This window comes from Ochotona princeps, chromosome 7 (assembly GCF_030435755.1).
Source record: "Ochotona princeps isolate mOchPri1 chromosome 7, mOchPri1.hap1, whole genome shotgun sequence".
NCBI lineage: Eukaryota > Metazoa > Chordata > Mammalia > Lagomorpha > Ochotonidae > Ochotona > Ochotona princeps.
Genome location: NC_080838.1, coordinates 80017315 through 80045302, shown reverse-complemented (window position 1 = coordinate 80045302; position 27988 = coordinate 80017315). Strand labels below are relative to the sequence as shown.

At 42.5% G+C, this 27988-nt stretch overlaps 1 long non-coding RNA gene and 1 other non-coding gene across 2 annotated transcripts; both read left to right on the top strand.

Moving 5' to 3' along the window:
• The first annotated feature begins 1476 nt into the window (after window positions 1-1476).
• Window positions 1477-24249, top strand: LOC131480787 (uncharacterized). The gene is made up of 3 exons (XR_009245815.1): window positions 1477-1697; window positions 3166-3413; window positions 24073-24249. It is a non-coding gene; the product is annotated as an uncharacterized LOC131480787 (long non-coding RNA).
• LOC118759044 (U6 spliceosomal RNA) lies at window positions 16348-16455 on the top strand. The gene has a single exon (XR_004995952.2). It is a non-coding gene; the product is annotated as a U6 spliceosomal RNA (small nuclear RNA).
• Window positions 24250-27988: the final 3739 nt, after the last annotated feature.

Below are 27988 nucleotides of genomic sequence, written 5' to 3'. Positions count from 1 at the left end.
TTGACCTTCCTCCTTCTTTCACTTTGCCCTTCCATCTTCCTGCATGGGATTACATGGTGAGGGGGCCCTCACCACATGGAAACACCCCCGAGAATCATCCCCTATCTTGGATTCCCCAGCTTGCAGCACCTGAGCCAAGTGCCTTTTCATTGTCAATTACCCAGCCGGTAGCATTCTGTTACAGCAATGCAAAGAAGAGCAAACGGGGATACAATAAATATTTGCTGTTTATGGAGTTGCATTTTGTAGCAATTTATTATGCATGAATAGATAATCAGTGTGGTCCTCCAAGGCTGTAAATTGCTTGCGGGCTGGGCCTCTTTCTTCATCTTTCATCAGGCAGAGTGTTCAGCATGAGTGGCAGGAAGAAGAGCAGTCCTTTGTATCTGCAGCATGAGGAGGATTTGGAGTTAAAATTTTTCTATACTGGAATTGATGTCAGCATTCCTGGATAGCAAAGAAGGGGCTGATCCCAGATACTGTGGTGACTCCTGTAGGGGCAGCTCAGCTTCTGAGGAACCTGGTATGTCCAGTTTGCAAGATCAGGTTTTCTGTTTCACAAAGGAGAGCATCCCAAGTCGTGTGGGTGAGAACACCGCTTTCTTTTCATGAGTGATTGAATTTGATTGTCCCCACGGGAAGGTTTTTGCTGCGTGTGGTGTGTGCTCGTCCCTCAGGTGGACTGTGCTACCACCAGCTGCAGTTTTCTCTGATAGGGTGGACCAAATAAGGTGCAGGCAGCAATCTTTGCTTTCCCTCTTGGCTCTGGTTCTCCAGTGTCCCCCTTTTGTCTCCTGTCCTGTGCTTGCGGCTGAGCTGCTCAGCGAGCACTTCGAGCCACAGGAGGATGTAGGGTTCAGTCCACAGAGGACGCCACCGAGCCTTCCTTGTCCAGATGGGTGACGTGCTTTTCCAAGTGTCTCTCCATCTAGCTTGTGCTGCTCTAACAGAGTAATACAGAGTGGGTCGTCTCTAAGCAATGGGAACTTGTTTCTCATGGCTTCAGAGGCCACAGTGCTCAGGGTCAAGGTGCCAGGAGGCTTGGCATCTACTTGATGACAGCATGGTCGCTGCTTCCAATGAATCTCACTGTATCCTTGCAGGAGGGCAAAGTCACCCTTCTGTGGGAAAGGGTGAGCTAGAATCCATCGTGTGCCCCTTTGGCTCTGACCTGTTGCATCTAGCATTAAGTCTTGGCATAGGATCAGAGGGAACAAAAATAATAAAACCATAGCAGAGACAGACACAGAGTAGGGGCACAGTTCCAGGTTGTTGGGGAGGGACTGGCTGAGGGCACAGCAGCTGAGAGGTGGTGGACTCTTGTTTTGTGAAGAGACATTCAGCTGTGATGTAAAGATTCTTTTTTGCGTCGCCACTGAGTCAGTGGAAGCTGGGAAGTTTAGATGAAACATCCTCAGAGGGGGTGGCATGGTGATGTTCCGATTGGCTTGCCGTAGAATGGAGGAGCGAGTCGGAAGGGCAGGCTGCATTTGCCTGGCCTTTCCCTTTCTCTTGCCACCCTCCCACCACCACCACCTCGGTTCTTGGGTTTGCTAAAAGAAATTCTTTTAGGTAAGTACACAAGTTCCTTATCTCACTGTAGATTAATTAGTGGGTGATTAACAGCTTCTGGACTAAGTCTTAGGCATCAGACCATGAGGGACATGGGAACGGCCAGTGGTCTCAAATACTCAAAGGTACAAAAAGCAATGTCATTGAATTTGTCAAAGCAGAAGCTTTCATACTTTAGGAATGCACATCTCTAGAGTGAGTGGCATGAATAATTAAAAATACAGATTTTTGGCTTTGACTTTGAGCACTTAGGGCAATATCAAACAGAGGTAGGTGCATTTAGGTTCAAAAGTTAGCCCTAAACATATGAGCATTTTTCATTTTGCTTTGTGAGTTTGCTCTACTGCTGTAGCTAAAGTTATCTTGTAGGGAAAAGAGATGTTCTATTTTTTCAATATGTTCTCGTTTGCTTTCTGCCAATGTTTTGCAGTATTGTGAACATATTTGGGGTGAATTTGTGTGTAAGTGTGTGTGTGTTTTAATTAAATCTGGCTTTGTCAGGCTAACAAGCTTCTCGTTATTGGCAAATATGGGAATGCTAATGTAATGCGCTATTTATTTGATCAGGGAAAGCTGAAGGGCAAGGGGAAAAACTCACGGTATAATTTTTGGTTCTTTATGGAGTTTTTGTTGAATGTTATCTTAAAACTGACTATATCAAGCAGTTTTTGAGAATAGAAAAGGAGAGAGAAAGCTACACCAAAAAAGCTTTATGGCAAACGTCTTTATCCTCAACAAACACAGATGGGAAGAATAAGCCACAAGAATTATCTTCATTATTCCGCAGCCACAGTAACAGCTTATGCCCCTTCATGGAAATGAGCAAGACTTTGAACTTTGCATTGCGTATTGTCAGGCGTCAGTGTTCAAGACTCAGGCAAACAGTGTTGTACAACTGCTTTAGGGAGTTGCTCGGATAATACCCCAGCTAGTTTCTCTGAGTAGACTTGATCCTACCTTCCTCATTTGCATTCCCCAAAGCAGAGGCCAGAAAGGCAAAAAACTAGATGAAAATGGAGACTCTTAGGAGGAGTATTTTGAGATTCGTCCCGTGCCTTTGTCCTTCCCCTCTTTGGTAAGCAGAGGGTGGACATTCAGGGAGGTGATGCGCCAAGTCAAGACAGTCTATTTATTAGAAAACTCTACAAACCCCATGGAACTTATATATAGACTATGCCAATATATAGGCTGATTCTAAGCATTGATCATCTAAACATTGAAAAGAATAAGCAATGAAATCTGATTAAAAGTTGATGAAAAATCGGTCAGATATGTATGAGTATGTTTTAATTAACAAACCAGCCAGCCAACACTTTGCCTGATGGGCTGTGATGCTCACCAGATACTTGCTTTTCTGCCTGAATTTCTCACATATTGACTCACAATAGTGACAAAACTTGGAAGTCCTTCACTGACTCCAGAAACATCTGGTTTTCCAACATTAGATCATGGGATGTGTAAAGTAGGCTAAAGTCAAACTCATGTTTATTCAGTGCTAGGATTCTTGCCTGTATATCTTGGAGACAGAACCTGTGTCACTGAAGTGACCTATCGTTTTCTCCCCTGGAAATTCAGCCAAATCTCACTTCCCAGCACGCCCAGCAACTGGGGAAGGCCTTATGACTGGATTCCAGCTGGTGGCTTATGCATGAAGAGTTCCCCTCCACCTTGCTGCCTGACTCCTCCGGGTTCCCTGTTTCCCTCCAGCCTGAAAAGCTGATGACTCTGGAAGTGTTGGAAGCCACCTGTTGAAAGCATGAGAGCCTCCACCACTGCTGTCCACTTGGTCTATGAACCACCATGTAGCAGAGCCCTGGGTACTCACTGCCCAGGACCAATAAGTAAGTAGAAATAGAACTGTTAAATAATGGATGCTTTTTGGTCACAACGGTTAGCTTATCTTGACCAGTACATGTGGGATACTGTCAAGGTTTAGATGCCCAAATACCATACTTTTGGCAGGAACAAGATGTCTTCAATGTGCCGCAGGAGAAGTGAAATGAAAGGAAAACAAAAAGAGACATAAATGGGTCTTTTACACGTTTCATAAGCACATCTTTTTCAGTTGGCCATATTCATATAAGCATTGACACTTCCTTGCAAACCCAGTGAGATTGTTTCTCTGGTATGGAACTGAACAAATGACTGAGAGTGACACTCTCCGGGCGGGGAGGTACGCCTGGTTTTCTGGATGACATTATAAGTGGTGATGGAGATCAGAGCAGAACCAATGTCTGAGAGGAAAACAGATGCAGAGAGAGTTTGGGTAGGGGTTTACCAGGTGCTGGAGGTGGGCAGGGAAGTGTGAGTGGAAGGTGTGCTGTACACAGACAAGACCTTGCCATGGTCAGCTGTGTAACTCCAGAAAATCACTAAGGTTTCCTGGAGCCACTTTTCTGAGCATGAAAGGAGATCTAGCCAGATGACATTTGAGTTGTTACAACTCTGAATGTTTGATTTTGAGTCACACTGAGGACTCAACGTGGATAATGCGAGAGATGTCAGGACTTCCACCAGACATATACCATGCATGACTTACTGTTCATACTCTGCATGCATGGCAGCATTTTCCAGGGCTCGGTGGTGGTGCTCAGGACCACACATGAGCAGGACTTCTGCAGTAGTTATTCTCGATTTTAATTGCAGCAAAGCAAAGTAGCAGCTGTTTGGGATTAGGTGTTTTAAGGTACAATACCATTCCACCAAGGGAAGGAGCAAATCAGAGTCAACACCATTTGAATCCAGTCTGTGTGAAGCACACGAGGCTGGTTGCATTCCCTCTGTAAGCGGCTATCCCTTGGCACAGGCTCTTATTTTCCTTTGAGAGCAGGACTGACAATGAATTAGCATGGATAAAAGATGTGTTGGCTTTCAAAACACTAGACTTTTAGCTCAGCCTCACTGCCCCTGCCATAATTAAAAGTTCTTTGTCTGAGCTTGTTTTGCATTAGAGGGAGATACACCAGAACAGGCGGGAGCACAGTGCATCTTGCTCTCTGGTGGCAACCGAAGCTGAAATTCACAGTGACATTTGCACCTGAGAACATCAAGTTCTTACGCAGGAGCCCAGCAACAGACACTGGAAGAGGGGCCTGCTGTGTGCAGTGTGTAGCCTTCGATGCCTGCCTGCCTGGACCTGCGCTGGCAGAGCTGGTGCTTACAGCAGCCAGTGATGCCACTTCAATGCTTCCATTCAGTCTGTCTTTGAGTCTGGGACGTGTACGCTCCTGGCACTGCTGTCTCCTCCCTTGTTCTCTGGTTTTCTCTAACTCACATATTCTTACATTGCTATTTCTTGAGTCTTTTTTAAAAATTAAAAATCTTGCTTTACTTTTTAATTATTATTTCCCTTACCTCCACCCCAAGTCCCCTCCCACCCCTAAAGTCCCCTATATTATCACTATAGTCCAGTTCTTCATAAACAGTCATATGTCCATCCTGTGGGCACGGACAATGGCAGAGTCCAGCATCTTACTGTCAGGATAAAATAAGCAGTTTATTGGGAGTCCATCTTTGATCTGAAAGTAGAGATGGATACTGCATTGTATCCTCACATCTGGATATGATAGTCTCCATTACACAGTTACTATATATTCCCTTAAATGAAAAGCCACAATATAAAATCAACAACAGGAAGAAAAAAAGAAATTAAAAACGCCATGAAGTTAAATAACATGCTATGGATTGACTAATGTGTGACTGAAGAAATGAAAAAGAAAATCAAGAACCTTCTTGAAGAAAATGAAGCTACTATATGATATATGAGTCACTGAAGAATTTAATCAGAAGAAAGTGTTCTGAAGAGATGAAACTAACAAAAAATCAAACTCCATAAGCTATAGTTTCTGCTGATCTTTGTTGGTGAAATGTGTCTCCTGTAGGCAACAAATAGATGGGTTTTGTTTTTTTAATCCACTCTACTAATCTATGACTTTTGATTGATGAGTTGAAACCATTTACATTCAGGGTTAATATAAATGGGTGGTAATTTGGTCCTGTCATTTTAGCAATGGGTTGTTCATTGATTTAGTCTTCTGCTGTTATTTTACTGGGATGTTCTTCACATTTGCCTTTGGTTTTAGTGGGCGCTATTCCTTTTCTCTGACAAGAGAACATCTTGAAGTATCATTTGCAGGGCAGATTTGGAAGAGGCATCTTCTTTTAATTTTTCTTTACTGTGGAAGAATTTTATTTCATTTTCAAAGACAAAGGAAAGCTTTGCTGGGTACGTTATTCTGGGACGACAGTTTTTTGCTTTTAGAATCTTGGAATATGTTGCTCCATTCTCTTCTTGATTTAGAGTCTCCTGTGAGAGGTCTCCTGTGAGTTTAATCAGCATTCCTTTACATGTCAATTGATTTTTTTCATGTGCACATTTAAGGATCTTTTCCTTATATTCAACTGAAGAGAGCTTGATGATCATGTGTCTTGGTGAAGATCACTTGGGTCAATCTAGTTGGAGTTCTGTGCCCCTCCTGGATCTTGTTTCCCAATTATTTCTCTAGACTAGGGAAATTTTCCCTTATTATTGCATTAAACACATGTTTAAACCCAGCCTCTCTTTCTGCACTTTCTGGGACTCCCATTAACTCTCCTATTTGGCCTTTTAGTAGTGTCTTTCAATTCTTGAATACTTTTTTTGGCCTGATCCAGCTCTGCTTCCAATTTGTTTGTTTCCCCTGGTAATAGGAAATATTTTTTAATTTTGAGAATCTTTCTTCTGCCTCTCTCATTCTATTTTGGAGATTCTCCATTGTGCTTTCGATTTGCTCCATTGTGTTCTTCATTTCTGGTATATCAGCTTTCATTTGATTCATTTCCAGTGTGACATATTTGTTGAATTCCTTGAACTCCTGCTTTACATGCTTCTCATTGTTGATAAGAAGTTTTATAACAAGTGTTTTGAATTCTGTTTTCCCCATTTTCTTGATGTCTTTCTCAGTTAACTCTGAGGTTGGCAAAGGCTTTTGCTCCTTTACAGGAGTATCTTCAGTAATATTCGTGTGCCTCTGTCTCTTCTTTTGCTCTTGGTCAATGTACTTCTGGTTATCAGATTCTTCACCTTGGGGCAGGTTTCTAAGCTCTGTCACCCACTTGTCTACAGTTAGATTTTACTTATTGCAGTTGGTGCATGGCTCTTTGTTTGCAGTCACTTGTGCCACTCCCTCCAGCAAGTTCCATGTTTGGGTTCTTATGTTAAGATTTCCACCATGGTCTTTGTAACCCCAGCTCCTGGCTCACCACTCTCCACCTCCTGTGATATCATGCTGAGGTTGCACTGTTGTCTCTGCAACCTTTTACCCACTTCTGGTTGGAGCAAGTCCCAGGATTAGGGAGACACCAGGTGTCCTGTATAGCTTGGTTGTTATTGTTGGTGATCTTGCCAGAATCTATTAGCTGTTATCTTTGAGGGCCACACAGACGTATTTTTGTTTGTTGCTGGTGGAATTTCAGCTGCCAGTGCAGTTCAGATCAATGCTCACTGAGTGCCACTTGGGGACCAGTCACTGCAACACCACACCTCTTTGCTGCTTTTCCATGTCTGTTAGTCTCCCAGTGCCACTCTGCTGTCATTCTGTCCTCTTCTATTTCCTGAATTGTTTCCTCTCTGCTTCACATTGGCTAATGTTTCTCTGTCTGTTTAAATGTGTTTTTACCCTATTCAACCATCTTGATTCTCCGAGTCTGATTTTTATAGGAGTTGGAGATCCAGGTACAAATAGAATGGATTTATTCTTTGTCCCTCGACCCAGTGGAAAAAAAGAGTCACTGAAGTAAATAAGTGCTTGTATAATGAATGAAAGGTTTGAGGAGCAAGGCAGGGTCAGCTGAACCATAGCAGGTCATCAGGGATTGGCCAGAATATGAGAAGTTGGGAGATGGGAGACGTGGGACTGGAGGCAACAGCATGGGTCTGATTCCCGAGTCTTTTTGTGTTGCTTTCTGGGGTTTAAACAGGTAAGCCAGGTGAGGGCTTAGCAGGGTGGGAAATGGATTTGAAGGAATGGACAGGAAGGTAGACCCCCTGTGAATCTCACTCTTAGAATGACCTCTTATTTAATGATGTTCCTGCCTGCGCTCCCATTGGGGCAGAGCAGAGTCAGCTTTTTTTCCCCCCATGGGCTACCTTTCCCCTACAGGGCTCCAAAAGGATGGAGTAATGTCTGCATTTCTTTAAATGTTTAGCAACTTGGGTCAGTACCTTGAACAAATCATTGAGTCTTAAAGCCAGGAGTGGCCTCAGAGATCATGCACCACTTTTTGTTTGGTGGATAAAGAGATCCATTGGTGAAGTGGGTGCCTGCTGACTTCTCCTTGTTGTCTATCAGTTACCCTTCCAAGTATCTGACAAAAGAACTGCTTTTGTGGTCGATGATGATGATGAATTAGAGATTTTTTGATTATTTTTAGAGAAATAGCTTCCTGTTATTGCAGTTGAGTGGGTGACAGGGTTCTCTGAGGACTAAGGGATAAGTCTTGCTTATTATCACTCAATTTTGTTAATAGCTAAAGGCCAGGCTAGTGTACTTTGTCTTCCTGCTATGAGAAACCCCAGGAAGTTCTACAAAATGCTTGTGCTTGAAGATGACGTCATGCATGCAGTGTAGTAATAGCTGCTAAGTCAGGCTTTCCTCCTTCCTCCTTCCTTTTCCCTTCATTTCTTCCTTTCTTCCTTCGGTCCTTCCCTCCCTCCCTTCTTCCCTCCTTTTTTTCTCTTTTCCTTTCTCCCTCTCTTCTGTGACAACAGAAAATAGGTGGACCAAACACTCAGTTGGAGAAGAAAATAATGAACAAATTCTTTTTTGTAAGCCATGGTTAGCCTTTGTGCGCCTCGTTTCTTTAATGATGACCTCTGACCTCTGTTTTCCTCTAACTGAAGGTTGGGTCTATCCTAGCACCCTCAAAGTGTGGAGTAGAGGATATAGGCTGTGCAGAATGAAGACTATCAACCAGGACATAGAGGAATTTGGAGATAACACATTCTCAAGATTTTAAAGCTTAATGTGTTGCAAACTCAGTACATGTGAAGATCATCATATGGGTGCTGTGGAAGATTCAAGTCAACCGGGTAGAAGCTAATGACCTATATCAGTTCCTGTTCAAATCCAAGCAGTTATTGCCATAGAGGACATATGTTGTTTCTATTAGAACGTCTGATTTTCCAGTAATAGGGAAATCGGGATTTTATGTGAAACATATCAAATGTGACATAATGGCTGTGGTTTATGAAATTAAGAGCTCTGCAGGCAAGTACATACATAAGCAAAACACTACAAATTGACCAGAAGTGCTGTTAGTTTACAACATCTGGCTGTAAACTTCCAGAAGCTTCCTTCTAGTTTTAAGATATAGAAAATAATCAATGTTATCATTAGTGATTTGGGTTTTTTTTGCATATGTATGCTAAGTATTATTCAGGATACTTGCAGAAATTACAGATTTGCTTTGGACCAGAATACAGTTTCAGTTTGGCTGGTAGCCCAAAATCACATATACAAATAGAGCAATTTAAGTCTGTACAACTGAAACCTGAGATTGCCTGTAAATTACATGAGTCATGATATGTTCTTCAAAATTCATGTATCTCTTGAGGTATTCAGTTAACTCATTAGAGTATAATTAAGAATTTTCCTGGTCCCCTCAAAATTCAAAACCTTCCATTCATGACTGATATAATTGCACCTCCCACATTTAGCACAATAGCTACATATGATGGTTGAGATTTTGAGAATGATTCAGGATTAAACTAGCGCCTCTGGGAGTAATTGATCATCACAAATGATTCACTAAGTGTGATATAAATGGTGCCAGATGGTAGGGGAAAGAAAGTGATGTTTTTGGTTGGATTCTGATGTGAATGAGTAGGATTTCCATACAAGAACAGCCTTCTGTAGGGCATTTTGGGTGGGGACAGTATTATTGAAATTATGGTGAGACTAAATAGGTTGATTTGGAATGTAGAATTCAAGTTTTGCATATTTTTGTTTAATATTTTGATGGAGTTTAAACCTTATGGCTTGGTGTTGTGTGTCCATATGTCTCAAGCTGTTCTCAACTTGGTCTCTCTGTACATTAAGTAACAAGCCTATAAGCCATCAGAGAGGTGAGGCTGGAGGAGGATTCACACCCTTTCATCCATGAGTTTGACTGTCTGGGCAATGAATATGGAATGAAGGGAAATGTTTTATCAGTGAGAAACAGTTTTGAACACCTCATATACCCCACACTAGTTTCTGTAGTGGTGATAGGAAATAATTCTTAGTGTTCTAAGAATTATAGGAAACCAGTAGCTTTTGGGGTTAGATTTTTTTCTTGAAGTCCATTTCTGTGCTCTGCTCCATTAGACATGCTCCAGATGCCATAATGGGGGATGAGAACTAGTCCGGACGCCATCATCTTTCTCTGGGGATAACAACTAGTCTACACAGCAAGCCCAGGAGGGGGCTGTGGAAAGAGAACTGGGATTGAACAGATTAATATTTTCTGGGCGTCTTGGTTACCTGCACATCTTGTTCATGAAATTCTCGGTTGTTGAAATTTTCTTTACTTCTTCTCTTGTAGCAGAGCCTTACTGTAGAAGCTTCTTGAAATTCCCTATAAAATAGAACAGGTGCAAGCAAAACCCAGGTCATAGTTTGCTGTAGGAGTTTGCATAGTAATTATGATAAGAGCGTTTTGAGAACTCCCCCAAAGTAAATTCTGTTGGTCCAAGGACTTTTTTTTAACAAACTAACTTTATATGTTCATGCATATTGCAAGTGATCAATCATTCTGCCAAACATCTTGTACTTAGTGTGCTAAAAATGAGTGAATCAAATATTTTGAAAGTATAGACATATGTAACATTGATTTTCAATGTTTGGATCACATCAGCAATCCACTCAAGGAAAACAATTTTATATGGATGTATTTCCATATGCCTTGTTAATAGTTGACAGGCAAAACATATGTTACATTCATCGCTGTTCTATTTTCTATTTTCCTTAACGCTAGCCTCAACGAGTCCTTTGTGACTATGTTAGTAGAAAAAGAATTGTAATACTAATGATCTATTGAGCACTGGTGAAATTTTGCTTTCGCTTAGTTGGGTTTTCTCTCCAGATAGTGAAAATATTTTTGAGGCTATTTTAGAAAATAGATTGCTAATAGCAATGGAATGTCACCACCCAACAGCAAGAAGAAACCATGGAGAGGGAAGTGTTGAGGTTACGAGGAGGTTGGTTATGGTACAGAAAATACTGGAAAGGAGTAGAGTGAGGAGAGCTGGATTCAGACTAAATCCTCGGGGCCTTCACCGCTTCCTCATCAGGGATAATGACATGTGTCTCATAGAAATGTGAACAATTAAGTGGATATAAGTCTTTGGAAAGTGCACAACAGGTTAACCCAAGATAATTCAGGTCTCTTCAACTTCAACTTCTGATTTTTTGTTTCTCTCTTCTTTTTTGGTAGCCATTTCTTCCTAAAAATTAAAAAGATAGATCATACATATTTGTGTGGAAATGAGCATATTTCCAGTGGCATATGCTTTAAGAGAATGATAGTGTTAGCTCTGTATATTAATGTGAATGGGTGATGTGTATTAACTGACATGCAAGTCTCCTTATTTCTGGCGAAGGTAAAGGCAGAGATAACATTAGTGGAGTGATTTCTGGGTGGCAGGCACTGTGCATAACCAGTGTCAGTCTTATGGTCACTCTATAGGTGCCAGTATTCTCACCTTTAAACAAATAATATGCTCATATATATTTATTAATTTGATTACATTTTATTTATTAGAGAGAGAGACAGATAGACAGACATCTCCAATCTTCTAATTTACTCCCCAAAATGCCTTTAACCATTGAAAAAGTAGATTGGACTGAAACCAGAAGCTGGAAACTTCATCTTAGTCTCCCATGGGGATGGAAGGACTTACTATTGGGGCTATCAAGACTGGAGGCAAAGCTGGGACCCAAACCCAGGCACTTCAATGTGGGAAGAGAGTGACCTAGGCAGCAGCTTCACCTGTGTGGCCAATGCCTGGCCCCAGGGCACCCACTGATGAGGACTTGAGATGGACAGACATCATATAGGTAGTGGACAGCATCAATAGTTACTGAGATCATGTGGGCTGTTGCTACCCCAGATACCCCAGTTATACCCTCTGCATCCTTTGGAGTTACCTCACAGGTGAGAGAAGTACATCTGGGTCATCTGGTAGAACAGATGAGCAGTTTGAAAAATCTCCCTCCATGCTCCCCCACATAATTCTGATAGACTCCCTTTCTGGGTGAGCTTCTTGACCCAGGCTCCCCTGTGCTGCTTTCCTGGTAGGGACAGCACTGGCTTCATTAGGGAGCCCTGGAAACAACATATTAGTGTGAAATACTGCTGCCTCTTGCTCAGCTGGTTTCCTGGCCTGAACAGATATATTCTACATGATGCATTCAGAATTGACTCCTGAGAAGCCTTTCTTTGGGACTCGTCTTACAGCAAGCATAGGAGAATTAAAAAATAGGCATCGATGCTCGGGTATATATCATTTTAAAGTAGAGGAAGCCTCTTATAGCTTGGCAGTAAAGAGGAGGAGGCAGTCACAGGCATGGGTACTGCTGTTGACTGACTCAAGTGTCAAAGACTTCCGTCTGTCAAAACAATGTGTAGGCTACGGATCAGGCCTGGAGCCTCTGCCACCAGATAGCCCGCTGGGGACCAGGGATGCCATTCCAATGTGAGCATGCTGGCTGATGGAGCACTGTGTCCCTGAGTGGGGATGTCTATCTGTTTTCCAGTGGAAAACAGGGCATTCATTACAGCAGATGAAAGGGCACAAGAAAATGGCCTTGGTTTTCACACTGACAGATGCCACACAGGTGTGACACACATCAGAAACTCTTTTCACAAGTCTCTCATTTAGGGCTCTGGGACATTTATATTATTTTCCCCCAGTTTTATTTGTTGAATTTGGTATTTTTCTTCCCTGGCTAAGGTTGGACAATCTCAGTGCTATTCCATACATGAAGCAAGACACTTGTCAATAAACATGCAACATTGAGCTGCTTACACATGCTTTTGTTGCTGGATGCTGGGCATTGGGAGAGCGTGTGGACATGCATTTCTAAGGTGCACCTGCATCTGAGACTTGTGCAGTGTCATCCCATGCCCAAAACTCATGAATGTAAGGAGCCTTCGCAGGTGCTGTGTTGTGTGGAAAGGCAAACATGACACTTCCACTCTTTAGGATATGTGTTGTCAAGGTGACAGAGGTGGTAGGGCCAGAGAAATGCAAGAGTTTAAGCTCTCTGTGACGTGTCACAAAGTGCCCCTGAGACCCTGCTTGGCTCATGCCTTTGTTACATCTTAGGGGCAGTGAGGCATACTCATCTTTGGCAAAGCTAGCTAGTCATTGGTAAAGCCTGTTTTTTTTTTTTTTTTTAAACTGGTAAGTCATGGGGGCTCCCATGACTCTTGGACCTGGGGTAGTATCCATAGCTTGAGGACAATTACTTGGTATTGATTGCCTAGAGCAACAGATAATGCATTAAGCTCTTTGATTTCCAGCTGATTGCTGTGATATTGTGGAGTTGTTTCAGCGTTCCCATTGTCCTTCTAGAGCCACTGGCTTCTTTGGACTCAAGTTGAAAGGCAGGGGATGTTCATGTGAGAAGTGGCTGCTAGACAGTGTCCTCCATCTGTACCACTCCTTCATCTCAGCAACTCTCTCTCAAGTTCTGGGTCTCATTCCAAATGCTCTTTCTCCAGGGAGGACTTCTTCAGCATTCCCTACACCCTACACTATAGTTTTTTCCTTCAGAGAACTTAGACAGTTATTGCAAATAGCACCTGACAGATGCAACCCTAATAAACTCATGCCTCCAGCCCTCTGCTCTCAAAGAATTTAGGTTCCAAGAGGTCCTGTTTTGTAGCTGTTTATGATCTAAGGCAATCTAGACAAACTTCTATAAAGACACAAAACAACAAAAGGCTTTCCCCCCTTAATTTGTAAGTGTTTGGCTGTGTATATCTCTGGGGCACGATGTGATGATTTGATGTGTATACACACTGTGGGCAACAACAATCAAATGGACTTATCAATCACTACCCTATGCTGGACGTTAGGTGCTCAGAATTTGTTCATCAGTGAACTGAAAGTCTATATTCTTTGATCCACATTGCCCCTGGTCCTGGCAGCCATTGTTCTCTGCTTCTACAACTCTGACATCTTTGCATTCTGCACATCAGTGAGATCATGTAACAGTTGTCTTTCTTGTCTTCCCTATTTTACTTAGCATAATAGCCTATGTATTTGCCCTACTGGCAGGATTTTCTTCCTCCTCCTCTTCTTCCTCTTCTTTTCTTTTTGGCTTTTTCCTGCTGAATAACATCCCATTGTATATAGTAGTGTAAGTGTCTAAGTCTACCTGATGCATGGTTTATTTCTAGGTCTTGGCTATTGTGAATAGGCTGCAGTGAACACACATATGCAGACATCTGTTTGGGACACTGATTTTGTTGAATGGGATTGCAAATTGTCTGGCAATTCTATCCACAGTTTCATGAGAAATCTCTGTACTGTTTTCTATAATGATTGCGTGGATTTAATAGTTTTATCGAAGAGTTCATACTTGCTAATAAGTTGGCAAAAGATTTCATAGACACAATGTAAAAAAATTCTATAAAACACATAAATATAAAGACTACTTGACCTTCTTAAATTCACCCATCCTATGAAAAGGAAAATACAAATGATAAAATTATAGTGGAACTGGAATAAAATTATTATATGTATGAATGGTAAACCACTCTAAAAAATCATCTAAAACATGGAAAACGCATATGCTCAGATATTTTCAATATAGTATTTTTGTTTTCAATTTAATGAAAAACTAGAAGCCATTTAACTCTGGCAAGAGGCAAATGATTAAATTTTTTTATTACTATTATTTATATGTCCAACATTACGTAATTCTGAAGAAGGCAGGATAGATACTTGTATTTTATATATGTGGTAATATGGCAATATTTATTGTAACTTTATATCCATTCCTTTCCAGCAATGTCCTATAGCTTTGTTGGGTAAAGTACATGCACAAAGTGGTATGTATAACATGTACACTGCTTGAAGCAGTACTGATTTTAGAGGAAACAGTGACAAATCCTAAAGATTGTAAAATAGGGGTGTGGTTAAGTTCATTTTTAATCCTTAGCGAGGTTGAATGTTATGCAGGCAATTAAAACTGATGTTCCAGCTTGAGAAAATGTCCAAATGCATTGTTTCTTTTTAAAACAAGCTGGTTTTAAACATAACATAAAATGTGACCTAAGTTTACTAAAACGAGGCAGGCTGTCTATGAGTAGTTTGAACATATGGCTTTATGCAATCCATAGAGGAAGTGTGAAAACCACACGGCCCAGAATATCGGCTGCTCTGACTTCTGAGGTCGGCAGTGTGTGTGTGGAAGGCCTGGTCACGAGGGAGAGGATTTGCTGAGAATGAACATTAATTATTATCTAGGCATTTTAAATTTTTTAAACAAGCAACTTAAAATAGCATGTTCTTTATGACCAGTAATATAACATCAAGAATAAAAATGAAGCCCAAAAGAAGTAAAAACAAAATAATAAAAACCAATGATGTTTTTCTAGGTCATGAAAAGGAGGGTTTTTTTTTCCTCATTTATTATTTGTTTCCCTTGCAACTACTATGCTACGAGTTAACTCCTTTCACATTAAACACTCAGGTAGTTGTTTTTGTCAGTTTCTGCTTCCCCTGGGTTGACGGCTTGTAACCACAGAGTATTCCCTGTGGTGGGAAGAAGGTAGGCAGGGGTTGTTGGTTATCCTACCTGGAATTATAAAAATCCTCTCAGCCCGGAGCATTTCTGTTTACAAGTTCATGCTGTTTCAAAGCTCCCTGTCTCCTCCCGACTCTTTTTGGTGGGGAAAGAGTTCAGGGTGGGGTACTTGTCATCTTACCAACCAGAGGGAATTTGAAGTCCCCAAAGGTTGAGGATGGCTGCTTGAAGAGCTAAGCATCTAAGATACATGACATGTGACACCTACAGCTCTATAGGAAAAGACAAGCAGACAACTGTGCAAGCATTGAAAAAAATGAAGTATTTACATTCTGCATGAATAATATATCTGTGCATGTCTCTTGGGCGAACTTGTCAAGCTATCTTCCTCCCGCCTGCTTTGGTGTTTATTTGAAGCCATTTCCGCTCTGGAAAATCTTTCTGTGTGGCTTGGAATCTCTGGCAATGGCTGCCTGTGACCCCCCCCCCCCCTTTGCTTCCATCCAGTTTATGTGGGGCTTGCTTTGCATGTAATTTTTACTCTTTGATTTGCTATTTTAATTTAAGTGAGACACTGACTGGCTAAGGATGATTCTATCCACCTTAATGTTCTGGGTGTCATCGCCACCGCATTCTGGCATTTTATAATGGTTGAATAATTTACCACCATGACAGGAGATATTGTCTGAGGCTTTACACATAAACCGACTTGAAAATTCTCGCCAGTAAGACTAGATGGTTGAGTGCACGTCTAGCTGTATTATGTTCAAGGGTGACAAGATTCAGAGCTAAAACAAAGAGGTAAAGGAGTTTGTTCTTTCAAGAACAGCAAGCATTATTTATAGTTCAGTCATGAGACAAGAGTGATTTTTCAGCCTCTCTTTCCCCCCCAAATTACTACCACATGGTTAGACTACTTACATATTTAAAATTCAGGGGGAAAAAGTCCCAGAAATAAAACAATCAGTGGTTGTTTGCTTTAAAAATAAGAAGTGCAGTGCCCGCTTCGGCAGCACAGATACTAAAAATTAGAATGATACAGAGAAGATTTGCATGGCCCCTGTGCAAGGATGACACGCAAATTCGTGAAGCATTCCATATTTTTCTTAATCTTAACAAAAAAAAAATAAGAAGTGCAGTCTGAATCAACTCCCAGTCGCTGAAGCTGGTTTGGTGGTCAGCATTTGTTTTTCCATGTGAATATTTCTTCCAAAATGCAGAAATTGCAGCAAGGGTTTTAATCATCTGACATAAAGAACAATGTTATAGTTGGAAATTAGCCAAAGAAAGGAAAATGCAATCTTTTTATATAAGAAAAATAAGGAGTGTCAAGAAGCCAAATTAGCATAATGAGTGCTCCACAAATAGGCATGTCATGGAAATAGGAGAGCAGTGTGGAGACAACCGCTTGTAAGTGTAAAATTAGAAGAGTTACAGCAAGAAACAAGATGCTACCAGTAAGTCCTTAAACAGGAGAGAAAGGTTGCAGAAGCATCGTCTCTCCAGGTCTCCTGTGCGCCTGTGTCTGCGCCAGCCTTGCTCAGGAGGCTGACTCGGTGGGCTTCGATGGAAGTGGGTGGCTCAGGGTGAGGAGGTCCGGCACGAGGCTGACCCTGCTGCTGCTGACTCAAGATTCGCAGCAGACCCCGGGCAGTGCCGCTCCTTGGGTTCTGTCTTGTCCCTCTCTTGTTACGCAAGATGTGCTCAGCAAAAGATCTGTTTCGCAAGTTGATTGCTGAGTGGGCTTGGCGTGTGGCCCAGCTTTTCTGGAGTGTATGTTTCGGGCTGGAAGCAGTGGGCTTCTAATTGAGGGATTTTAGCAGCTGTTCACCAGTGATTACACAATTCTTGTCCCAGATCAAGGTTGTTATTACTTCCTTACTGTGGGAAACAACGTAGAGATTTCTTTAAAAACTGCGAATGGAGCTACCATACGGTCCAGCAGTCCCGTTACTGAGTCTAGACCCAAAGACTTCAACTCGTCATATCAAAGAGATACCTGTTTGGCTATGTTGATGGTGGCGCTGCTCACACCAGCCAAAAGCGTGGTGTCAGCAAGGTGTCTGTCATCTGGTGAAAGGATAAAGAAATTGTGTGTAGATACACATTAGCATATTGGTTAGCTGTTAAAAAAAGAATGAAGTCCAGTAATTGTGTTAAGAAAGTGAAAACGTAAGAGAAATCCTTCACATTCTCCCCTCCCATGTGGGAACTGAAATGCAAGAAAACAAACCCAAAAGAACTCAACTTTATTGTGGGATGTTGCTTGCTAGAAGCTGGGAGACGATGGGGAGTTAAATTTTTTTTTTCATTAAAAATATAAGTGAAACAATGTGGTTTATTAGTTATGAGTAGGATACCAAGATGGGACATTGAATGGGACATTGGGCAAAGGGTAAATGCCAATTCTTTGTAATACCCCCCACATTTTTTTACATCAAATTTAAAAGTGTTCTGAAATAAGATGTTTAAAACAAGGTTTCCCTACTTAGGAACTATGTTTTAAAAATAATTTAAAAAGACCTTATGCATAAATAAGGTTTGCTGTGTGAGCTTCAACGCATGTGTTAAAGACTTTATTAACATGAATTTATCAGGCTGTTTCACCTCTAATGATTTTATGGGTTGACATAACTTTATTCAAATGCAAAGACAAGGCACACAGATAGCTTTCTGTTGGGTTACAGTGTGGTTAGTGTGGGGATTTTCTTCTGCATGTTGGCTCTGTGCTTTTCACTGCCCACTCATGGTTCTTTGGAGATCTCGGGTGGGGATGTCTTTGTTCCCTAGATTTCATAACTGGGTCAGTAAATATTTTGCAGAAGGCAGATTTTTGGGGAAGAGAAGTGAGTGACAGGAACCATTTTGCTTCCTTCAAATCTGTTCCTGTGTTTTTAAGGTACAAGGCTGCATGAGATGAAAAAAATCTCTATCTACATGTCTCAAGGGGAGATGCTTTTCTACCTCTTCCCTTCCAACTTGCACTCAGGTTGTCAGTCAGGAGACCCTGTAAGTTCTTGCTGAAAAGCCCATGCGGTCCCTGAGGGCTGCTCACCAGGTCCACAGTCTCCATAGCAGCTCAGAACATCTGGAACAGAAGCCCGCAGGTTGCTCTTGCTTTCTCAGCTGTTTTGCTCCATTCTTCCCAGAGCAATGGGCTCCAAGGCCATCTCACGTCACCCCCTTCCTCCAGTGACTTCCCAATTCAATGACAGTAAAAGCCCCTGTTCTTCCCAAGAGACAAGGGATTTGTCCCTAGATTTCCTCACACATATTGTATTTCTTCTTTTCCTCCCCCCAGCCTGTGGTTCCAGCCACAGTGCTTTGCTTTGTTTCTTGTTGCCTTGAGTCTGGAATAGAACACCTTTGTTTCTCCCCCACAGCCCTTGTTCCTGCTCTCTGCCTGGATTGGTTTGCCCTTCCCTGCAGGGGTGGGGAACTTTTCTCTGTTCTGCCAAGGTACATTTGGGTATTTATAACATCATTATGGATCACACAGAATGATCAACTTAAAAATTAGCCAGCTGTGGATTTATTGAGTTTTGAGTCCCACATGCAATGGCCTTGTCAAGGAGACATCAAATGGTTTTTTGGGCATCTGTTTTTTGGGTTGATACGGCCCAAGGACTAGAATTTCACCACGCCTGCAAGCTCTTCACATGTCTGCTCCTTTTAGAACTAGTGTTTCAGAGCGGTGTTCCTGCACATGGAAGTCTTCTGTATCCAGCCTGCCCTCCTGACCACTGCATCTCATTGTCCACTTGCTCTTCCTGAGTGTGGTCCCCGTCTGCCATGGTCTCATCCATGTATCTGTTGATGTGTTCGATTCATCTCTTCCTACTAGACTTGCTGTGGGAGAGCAGTGGCCTTGACTGCCTTGATTTTTGCTGCGATCCAGTAGCCTGAAGCAATGCCTGCTGCTTAAGCTGCGCTCTCTCAGTATTTGTTACCTATTTGAAGACAAACACCAGAAACCCTATAAGCTTAATTTTCAAGCCTATGAATTGTGGAATAAGTCATCAGATGTTAGTCATAAGCAAGCAACAAAACACAGAACAAGTTCCACAAGCAAGACGTCTCGCTCAAATGATTAGTCCGGATGAAATGAGGGCTTTATTGTGGACTATCTAACTGAGCCTAGGGAAGTCATGGCTGATTGGGTTGAGTCGGCCATCAAATGGAAATAAAAGCATTAGTCACTTTGGAGGTTTTGGCTGCTTTGTTGTTGTTTTTGTTTATGAAAACAGCCCTGTTTTTAAATGGCTTCAAGCTCCCAGTTCTGTTACAATGACTCATCAACTTGAAAAATGTGTTTCTTCAGGGTGGGAAGAGAGTTTTAAATTCATAATTCATTTGTTGTGATATTCATCTATTAAAGCACACGCATCCTGCGTAGTCTTTCCTTTTTGTGACATTATGACTTTTTCCCTTTCTTCTCATGCTTTATGCATGCATGTGCATATATATAAATATGAAATCATGAAATGCAGTTTATGTTAGCACAAAGAACATTTTAATGGGTTCATGGGTAGACTGGGGCATGTTTTCCTGTATTTCATTGTAATTTGCCTTGCAGTTTTAAAGTGTGGGGAGAGCATGAAGACAAAGAACCAGTGCATGCACTTTTTCTCTCCTTATTTATGACACTAAACAAGGATTGCATCAGCTTCATGTTTGGAATCTGACTCATACAGATCACGGAGTAAGCACACAGAGATCTCTGAATTAATTGAGTTCTTTTGTTTCACACTAACCCAAAGAGATGGCAGACTCCCTGCAGAGTGGAGGATATAATCCATGCATTCATCTCTCTGTCCTCCCCTTCACACTAGGCTACAGCCATTAAGCCACTGTGCACACCACCAAATTAAACAAAAAAAGCCATTTTTACAGAAAGGAATGAGAGGTAGCACAAAACATTTTTTAAAATAAAAAATGGCTTTTTTTCTCAAAGCCCAGAATGATAGCAGAAGGCTTGAAGAACATAAACATAACCAATCTGTCTATTCTGGGGGGATAAAAGCTATGTTTCTTAAACATAAAAGAACAAAATCTCGAAGTGGCAAGTGAGTTGGAAGTATTTGCATAATGGGTTCTATTTACATAAATGATGTTGCTTATAGCACTTGCCTGATAGGACTTGGCAAAGGTGGAAGTGCAGTGGAAGGAAGGGGGTGTGCTGTGTCTGGACTCCTGTTCGCACCTCTTGGCTTTTCCCCATTTGTAGTAGTCTGTGTTTCTTCAGGGATTAACATGCGTGTTTGCCCCACATCAGATAGCTGTGTCAAGCAGCGTGAAGTCTGGTCATTCTTGCACTCTTTGCGCCCCTTCCTCTGCTCTGTTCTTTTCCATGAAGGTAAAGCTGAGTGCATCTGTCAACTACTGAAGCATGTTAACTCCTGTTTGTTGAGATCTGACAGCCACTGCCTGTGAATTTTCTCGCCATAACAACCAAGTGAAAATGCCAGCGATGATCCTTTCTGCTAAGTGCCAGCTTTTCTCTTTCTCATAGGCACTACTTTCCTTGGACTGAATAGGAGCTTTCCATGTTTCCCACTTGCAAAACAAAAAAGCAGTCCCTTCGAGAATGGGCAAGTCAAAGATGCACCTTTATCAAGATTCCAAGTTCAAGAGTAGCACTCTGGTCTTGTGGATATCTGGATGCAGACAATGCATCAATCTGTGAGGGCAATTCTCAAAGGATCCTGTGACTTTTTGCCCTGTTTCCTCTGAGCCAGTGAGGCTGTTTCTGAGGAACACTGTGAATGATGGATGGTTAGCTAGCCACTCACCTTTAGCCCTTAGGGCCCTTGATGTGAGAAACTGCAAGAATGAAACTTTTCTTCAACGTCTAGAGTACAGATTTTCATAAGCATTGATTTAAATGAGATGGGTCTTTGCCATGATATAAAGCTTTTAGCTTGTCTATAATTACGAGAGAGAAATGGGAGGAGGCAAGAAAGAGAGAAAAGAGAGAGGAATATTCTCCTATCAGCTGGTTCACTCCTCAAATGCTGGTAGCAGGTGGGGCAAAGTCAGTCCTAGGGCCTTAGCCTAGAACTCTATCTGGGACTCCCATGTGGTAGCAGAGTTAAGTACTTATGCAAAAAGTACACTGGCAAGAAGCTGGACTGAAAATGGAGTTGGCATGACTTGAACTCACATACTCCAATATAGGCTGGGGGTGTTCCAAGTAGTGAGTTCAAACCTTGGGCCACATGCCTGCCTCTCACCCTGTTTCTTTCTTGGAAGGACAGTTGAAGTCCTTGATGGGTAACTTTCTTCAGGGATCGTGTGATTCGACATTTTAACAGAACGGAAGGGAGTAAAGTTTTGGGAGTGAAAAAGGAAATACCATATGCACTAAAAATATTTGTTTTTTTAAAAAAATATTTATTTATTTATATTGGAAAGTCAGATTTACAGAAAGAATGAGAGACAGAGAAAGATCTTCTGTCCACTGGTTTACTCCCCAAGTAGCCGCAACAGCTGATCCTTGAGCCAGATCCAAAGCCAGGACCCAGGAGCCTCTTCCAGATCTCCCACAGGGGTCCAGGGCCCCAGTGGTTTGGAACATCCTCTACCACTCTCCCAGGGCACCAGCAGGGAGCTGGAAGGGAAGTGGAATCACCAGGACGTGAATTGGCACCCATATAGGATCCCAGTGAGGACTTTGGCCACTAGGCTACTGCACTGGGCCCAACTAAACAAATTTCATTGCAACAGTTTTGGAGTTGGTTGAAATTGGAGGAAGAATATTTGCCTGTCTGTAAATCACTTTTAAGTCATTGCCGTAACACAATTACAGTTTTTTTTTGTTTGTTTTAATCTATCCTCCAAAACGCATGTGCAAAACATTAGAGTAGAAAAGTCTTTGAAGACACTCATTCTGTTACCGGGAAGAATGTACAGCTGAAAGGGGCCCTGCATCTGAACTGCTACCCAGGCGACAAGTCAAACCCTATGTCATATTGCATCATTCTCAGTAAAGTGTTCTCAACGTGCGTGGCAAAAACAAAGCAATGCATCTTGTCGCGAAAAGACAAATGCTTCTCGCTCTTTCTTGGCATGAAGGAGGTGGCTGCCAAGTCAAGGCGGCTGGCAGGGCTCCCAGAGACAGGGTCTGGGCCACGGGTTGGACAGAGATTCTGTTGCCGCCTCATTATTTCATTGTCCTGTGGTGGCCGGGCACACTACCTGACATGCAGAATCAAAGTGGAAATGATTACTGTCAGAAAAGTGATGCAAACGGCAGTGACTCTTCTCTGGGACATTCGCCTCAATTTAGTGGATCCTTCCCCAAACCCAGGAACGGAGTGAACCAGCACCTCAACCTGGAAGTTCTGGATGGTTTGTTAGAAGAGCAATTCAAGGGCCAGAGGAAGTAGTTCCTGTCACAGGTGGGAGGGAGAAAAATATGTATTCAGAAGCATTGCTGTGTTATGCTGGTTGGGAGGGAAAAATATGAAGCTTAATGTTAAAGAAACAAATTATTTTTCAGCTCTTTTTGAAGAGGAGGCACAGCAAACATGACGCTTAGGGAAAGCTCATGCAGAAACACCAGAGAAGTAAAACCTTCCCTCTCAGGATGTTTGTCACTAGGAAGTCAATTTGGGCATCATTGGTGCTTGTGGTTATTACTCTCAGGGTGCCCCCCCCCCCTTTCCCTCTCCTTTTCAAACCTTCTTTTTATTAGGTGGAATGATTGTTTGGGGACATTGGAACTCATTCAGGGTTGTTGTGACCAAATGAACAGAGTGAAGCCAACAGCATGCAGTAATTTATGTCCCTGTAGGTTGGAGCTGGACTCAGTGCCGCCATGTCAGCTCTCATGATAACTCTACCAGCAGCCTGTGCTGAGTCCTGGTTGTATTTCTGATCTCTCTGTGTGGCAGCATCTTTGCATCACACAGGGATGTGGAAGAAGGGCTTTGTGGTATTCTGAGCAGCATTTCCCGTGGTCCAGACACACATGTGCATGGTTTTTATTCAAATGCAAGTGACAGAGAAAATGAGAGGGGCAAAGAGAGAGGAAGAAAACAGAGACAGACAGAGAGACAGAGAGAGAGAGAGAGAGAGAGAGAGAGAGATAAGGCCTACCAATCACTGGTTCATTGTCTAAATGCTCACAACCGCTGGGTCAGGGCCAGCCATAAACTAGGAGCCAGGGACTCCATCTGAGTCCCTTGTTTGAGTGACAGGGCCCCAAGTTCCGTTGGCTTCCCAGGTGGACACATTATCAAGGAGTTGGATCAGAAGCAGAGCAGCTGGCACTCAAGCCAGCATTTCTAATAAGGGATGCCAGGGGTGGAGGTGGTGGCTTAGGCCACTGAGCCACCATGCTGGCCCCAGTGCACTTAATTGTGATTCTAAGCACGTAACTTGCTTCTGGAATAAAAAGTGAGTCTTAACAGTGAAAGTGTTTGAGATCACAGGGTAATAAGTGAAAGAAAGTGAAATCAGAGTGAAGGGAGAATAGAGGCAGAACAGAAGTTAATACAAAAGTTAATGCAGGTAACCGCGGTGCACAGCCGAAATCACTCACTGTAGGTGGCTGTGACTTCAGTTCCAAACTTTCTAGCACCCAAGGGAGTCAGAGAAACTTCTTATTAGCAGTTCCTTTTAGGATGTAAACAAAGCAGTTGCTGAAAAGCGGCCAAATGCGCTGTCTTATGAAACGCTAATAAATATATTCTTCTGATTGCAGTTTTTCATTTCACAGACAATTAATGATAAAACTGTGCTGGTGGTACATCAGGGATGAAGGGATTGTGGTAGCAGATGTGGCAAAACTGGAACACACATCCCAATGTATGCCTCTGCCTGCAGCATTGGCCTGCTGACCTCTGAGCCCTTGGGGCTGCATGCAGTAAGGTCAGCATCACTTACAGGAGAGCGTAGTTAGGTAAGATGGCCTAAGAACAGTCCAGGTGCTTGAATTTCCCGAATGTCTGTACAAAGCATTGAGGAAGGGAACAGGGCCAGCTTGATGGTGCAACAGGCAAAGCTGTGCCTTGTGACACCAGAGTCTCTTGATGGAGCACTGATTTGCCCTCTGGTAACTCCACTTCGGATCCAGTTTCCTGCTCACTCACCTGGAAAAGCAGAATTGAAGGACTTGGGCTCCTGGTCACAGCCTGGCCTCACCATGGATATCCTGGCGTTTGAAGAAGGACCCTGTAGCTGTGAGCTTTCCCCGTCTCTCTCCTACATCTGCCACTCTGCCTTTCAAATATTGGGAGAGAGAGAGAAAGACGTGTGAAAAAGGGAATCAGGCAATGCATTTTCCTTTCCACATGGTGACAGACACTGCTAGAGATGGTGGCCCTCCAGGCCGAGGAGCAGTCGGAGACCAGGAGGTCCCTGCTCCTGTCTCCCGTTGCTGCACAGGTCCTTCCACAGTTAGGGTTCAATCAGACCTAGTGCACATAGGCTGGAAAGGGCCCTGGGTAATTCTGCCACTAGGAATGCCTCCGAGGATTCTGGCATCTGCCGACTCTACTTATTCTGGAATTGAGAACTCTGCTCCTTATTGCAGGAATACAATGATCTTTCGCCAGTTTCAAAAGTTTAGTGGAGAATTTGGATCTCCTAACATGTTTACCATCACCACAACCTGGTAGGTAAGTCAAACCTGTGGCTGGGAAATTAAGATTTGAGTGTCCTGAAGACTTAACAACAACAGCAGCAGCAACACAACAACAGTACCTGCTAATTATTAAGTAGAATCTGACATGTACAGATCCATAGAATGGATAAATACAAAAGCTTTAAAACTCCCTGAAATTTTGCTTCAAAGCAGGTGAAGTTACACAGACATACTTAGATTTAGACATGTCAAAGGAAAAAAGAACAAGAGATGCCTTCAGGTCTTGTCTACTAGCTGTTAAGCAATCAAGCAGCACATAAAATAATTAAATGCAAAAGCAATTACAGGAGACACATATCTTAACTGTATACTTAAGCAGTGGTAAATCCAAATACATCAGGCACAAACTAAGGGGGAAAAAAGAAAAGAAAAAGCAACATTAGCTGGCTAGTGTACCACGGACTTGCTGCATGATGTCTTTTACTGCTGGAAGAATAAACACAGTGTTGTAGAGTCTTTGGAGACACGTTGGTCACCTAACAGATAGGGTATTTTTTATGGATGTGAGGCAGCCATGCATGCCTTGTAAAAATGGCAGGGAAATGTGTTAAGTCTGGTATTGAAGAGAAGTGATAAAATGGCAAAATGATGAAATGAAACCAGCTGTTATAAAAAGTCCATTTCTGGCCCACAGGCATTTTTCTCTCCATTTCCTTTCTAAAATTGTCTCCCTTTCTCTCACTTTCTCTTGATTCTCATGCATTAGAGTGAGAGATCAATAGATATTGCTTTAGAGAATACTCCATTTTGTGTGTGGTGTATGTGTGTTTGTGTGTGTTTCTGTGTGTAGAGAAAGCAGGATGAAACAATAGTACCAAATGGTGTCAGGACAGTGCTGGGTAGGGGAAGGTGATATGGAGCTTTAACAAGTGTTTTCCAAGGGAATTTCCAAGGTTAATTACAGTGATGTTGTAGTAGGCAGATAATTATTATTGAGGGGGGAGGGATTTCCTAGATTATACAGTTAATCTTAAATGGGTGGTTATTGCTTGGTGAACCACTGAGGATTAGCAATTGAGTGTTTTCACCTTATAATGCCTGTGAAAAGAGGGATTACACAAGGAATAGAAGGCCAGTAAGCAGTTAATGTCAGTACATGCTCTTGTGGGATTAGCTTCAACTGGCCAATCCTTCTGCAAGACCCAGCATTCCACATGGGTGCAGATCCCTGTGTGTGCTGCTCTGTGTCTGACTCAGCCCCCTGCTAACGGCCTGAGAAAGCAGCAGACAATGGTCCAAAGCCTTGGGACCCTGTAGCTGTGTGGAAAACCCAGGAGAAATCCTAATTTCTGGTTTCAGATCAACACACCACTGGCATCGTGGTCATTTGGTAAAATGAACCAGTGGATGGAGGAGCTTTCTCTCTGTCTTTCTTCCCCTCCCTGTAAATCTGTCTTTCAAGTAATAATAACTAAATCTTCAAAAAATATACACCATTCTGTGTTTTAACATCTCTTCCCTGGGTGGACTCATTAGCAACTTAGGGTTTTAGATAAAAGAGTTACTCAGGCAAGCTGTAAAAAATAGGAGGAGCATAGTAGTTATAGGATGCAATGGAAGTAAGTTAGGCAGAATCCGATTGTGCTACAAGCCCAGGGAGGTCCTCACTGTGAGGGCCCAGGGATACCCAGAATACAGGTAGCAGGGGAGCTTGGAGACTAAGATTTCCTGGGATGTTGATTCACTTCCTGAAAATACTGAAAACACACACACACACACACACACACACACACAAATTCACACGTATCCAAATCCCAAACAAGGCCATCAACCTCTGATAGATCCTGTCTGTATTTGAAGTCTTCCCTGCAATAGTTTCTAATAAACATCATGCTAGTAGCCTTCACTGTTTTATTATAAGTTTATTTTTATTTAAAAGGCAGATTTACAAAGAGAAGGAGAGAAAAACGGAGAGAAAGAGACGCAGAGAGAGAGATCTTCAGTCTGCTGGGTCACTCCAAAAATGACAACTATGGCTGGAGCTGAGCTGATCTGAAGCTAGGAACCGGAAGTTTCTTCTGGCTCTTCCACGTGGGTGCAGGAACCAAGGACCTGAACCATCGTGTGTTACATTCCCAGTTTATAAAGAGGGAGCTGAGTCAAAAGTGGAGGGTTCAGGACATGAACTAGCACCTATATGGGATACCAGGTTCACAGGCAGAGGATTAGCCTGCCACACCACCTCACTGGCCCTATTGTTCACTGTTTCAATGGCTGCAGTTTGTACATCATCCAAACTAACAGACGTCAAGCACAAACACAGTTATCTAAGAAGCAGCTTGTTCATTCAGACAGCATTTTTATTTACATGTCTACTAAGAGTCACCAGTGCATAGGCCTGTGTCAGGTGTTGTCACTGTGTATCCTGTGCTCAGCAGCACAGGTGGCTACTAGGCACCATGTGGCTCTCTTACTCCCCACTGACACTGCTTTATATTGAGAACATTCTTTCAATTGGGATGAAAAAATTTGGATGTACAAGGCTACTTCCAAAGCTCATGGAAATTTGAACTAAAATACGACTTTATTTTGGTGCAAAATTTTGTGAAATCAATGCAAGTGAATGATCCTCAAAAAGTTCATGAGAGTTATGTGTGTTTTGTTTATCCCCAATAAGCTCATCATCTACTTTCATTTTTTTCAAAAACTTCTTAAAATTGATTCTTTTTATTTGTTTGGGAGACAGAGAGAGGGAAACACACACACACACACACACACACACACACACACACACACCACCCCCCCACACCTACCTACCTACCTCATCTGCTGGCTTGCTCCTCATGTGTCTGGGTGCGCTGCAGTTGGGCTGGGCCTAAGGCTGGGAGCCAGAAACTCAACCCAGGTGTAACACATGAGTGGCAAGAATCTGGCTACTTGGGCCCCTCAAGATCTGTATTTCCAGGAATCGTGAATTAGGAGACATAGTAGGAATTGAGCTTAGTTATTCTAGAGGGGGACATGGGTGCCCTGCCTGCACAGCTGAATA